Genomic DNA, 2634 nt, shown 5'->3' with positions numbered 1-2634 from the left:
TTATTTCTTTGAGGAGGTGTATATTCTGAGGCAATGCAGTTAAGCGTGTGAATGTGTTTTGATTTGGTATGTGAGAGTTTGATGGGTTGGTTTCCTGCTTTTAAATAGTGTGGTGCACAGTTCTGTATGTAGAGGTAGGCAGACATGCATTGCTGCTTTTCAGGAAATTTTTTTTTGATTTTGGCATAATTTAACACTGGATGTATCACTTTCTTTTTCTACTTTGATATATTGTTGTATTTATGTGGTCTTCCAGTGCATAAGAGGTTTAATGTGTCAGAGACATAGTTTACAGCGTCTGCATGATAATATGTTGTGAGGAGACTTTGCTTATTAATACTAGCCAGAGATATTTGGTTTTTATATTCAGTTAGAGAATAGCCTTAATTTTTGAAATTTAAGACTGCAACTCATCATAACAATTAACAATTTTTTACATCCACAGTTCGTTATGAAGGTGCAAGAAGTCATACACCAAGTGATACATTTCCTTTATAATTTTAAGATCTTACTTTTACATTGTTAATATTATTATTATTAATTTTTGTTATTATTATTTCTAGGCATTTTATTATTTGTGCAGTCTGTTATTTCTTCATTCCCACTCATGGTGTCGCTATTCGCTAATCTACATGAAACATTTCCACTCCACCCTCTGGCTTGTAGACCAATAAAAGCCTAGATTTTTGTTTGGTGTAGGATTCATCCACAGTAACGGTGACGTGCTGTCGATTTTCTTTTTGGCTGAACGGTACAATCCTGATTCAGTTTGAAATCTCAACGGTACCGTTTTTCTCAGTAGCAGACTCATTGTCATGATGGTGCGCCAAATGAGCTGCTTCGTTTTCTTTCTATTGTGGCAAGTAGCGAATGGGGACGTGAGTTATTCCTTTCAGGAGGAAATGAAGCGCGGATCTCACATTGGGAATATAGCGAAGGATCTTAACCTGGACTCAAGTAAACTGTCTTCTAGAAATGCCCGTGTTGATGCCGCAGGGAATCGTAAACGATATTGTGACATCAATCTCAATACTGGGGATTTGATTCTTGCCGACAGGATTGACCGAGAGGAGCTCTGTGGAGAAAAGCTGTCGTGTGTAATAAAACGCGATCTCGTACTGGAGAATCCCCTGGAGCTGCATCTGTTCAGTCTACACATTCAAGATATTAATGATAACTCACCACAGTTCGACGAAGAACTGATCAATATAGAAATTCAAGAATCCACAGACAGGGGAGCTCGTTTTGTGATAGAGGAGGCGCACGATGCGGATGTAGGCCAAAATTCAGTTCAACACTACAGCCTTAAGAAGAATGATAATTTCGTTTTGGCTGCTGACGGAAACACAATAGAGCTCGTTCTTGATAAAGCGCTTGATCGTGAAAAACAAGATGAAATTAATTTGCTCCTCACAGCTCTAGATGGTGGCTCTCCTCAGAGATCAGGTACCGTAGTCATACACGTCACTGTGCTGGATGCTAATGATAACGCCCCAGTGTTTAGCCAGGCCGTTTATAAAGCCAGTCTGCCTGAAAACTCTCCTTTAGATACTGTGGTGGTCACAGTGAGGGCGACTGATGCAGACGAGGGAGTCAATGGAGATGTGACATATGACTTTGGACATGTTACTGAAGATGTGAAGAAAGTTTTTAGTATTGACCGTAAAAACGGGATGATAAAAGTTAATGGTGCGATTGACTTTGAAACTGTTACATCATATGATTTGCGCATTAAAGCAAAGGATGGTTTAGGATTATCGTCATACACAAAGGTAACTGTTGAAGTTACTGATGTCAATGACAACATGCCTGTAATCTATGTTAAATCTCTGGCAAATCCAGTACCGGAGAACGTGTCACCTGGTACAGAGGTGGGGATCATCAATGTGCAGGATGCAGATTCGGATAATAACCAAAAGGTCCGCTGCTCCATTCAACATAATGCTCCTTTTAAGTTGGTTTCTTCTCTTAAAAACTATTATTCTCTGGTGACCACAGGACAACTGGACCGTGAACTAGTGTCTGATTACAACATTACAATCACTGCCACTGACGAGGGCTCTCCACCTCTGTCCTCCTCTAAAACTGTTGAGTTATCTGTAGCTGACATCAACGACAACCCACCTGTGTTTGAGGAACAGTCGTACAGCGCATATGTGACTGAAAATAACAAACCTGGCTCCACTTTATGTTCCGTTAGTGCTCGAGACCCCGACTGGAGACAAAACGGTACAGTGATTTATTCTCTGTTAGCTGGTGAGGTGAATGGTGCCCCGGTGTCTTCCTATCTGTCTGTTAACGGAGACACGGGGGTGATCCACGCTGTGAGGTCGTTTGATTATGAACAGTTCAGGAGCTTTAAAGTCCACGTGATGGCCAGAGACAACGGTTCTCCTCCGCTCAGCAGCAACGTGACAGTCAGTGTCTTCATATCAGATGTGAACGACAACACTCCTCAGATACTGTACCCCGCCCCGGAGGGCAACTCCTTCATGACCGAGCTGGTCCCCAAAGCTGCACACGGAGGCGCTCTGGTGTCCAAAGTGATAGCGGTGGACGCGGACTCCGGACAGAACGCCTGGCTGTCCTATCATATAGTGAAATCCACTGATCCGGGACTTTTCACTATTGGTC

General features: G+C 42.3%; 1 pseudogene; it reads left to right on the top strand.

The window, feature by feature from the left end:
• The first annotated feature begins 733 nt into the window (after positions 1-733).
• On the top strand, positions 734-2627 carry LOC111650881 (protocadherin gamma-A11 pseudogene; annotated as a pseudogene).
• The last annotated feature ends 7 nt before the right edge of the window (positions 2628-2634 follow it).

The sequence above is a fragment of the Seriola lalandi genome, unplaced genomic scaffold (assembly GCF_002814215.2).
Source record: "Seriola lalandi dorsalis isolate HSWRI2012SDOR001 ecotype SW California unplaced genomic scaffold, Sedor1 jcf7180002052995, whole genome shotgun sequence".
In the NCBI taxonomy this organism is placed as follows: domain Eukaryota; kingdom Metazoa; phylum Chordata; class Actinopteri; order Carangiformes; family Carangidae; genus Seriola; species Seriola lalandi.
The sequence above is the reverse complement of the archived record's forward strand: the minus strand, read 5'-3'. Positions and strand labels throughout refer to the sequence as shown.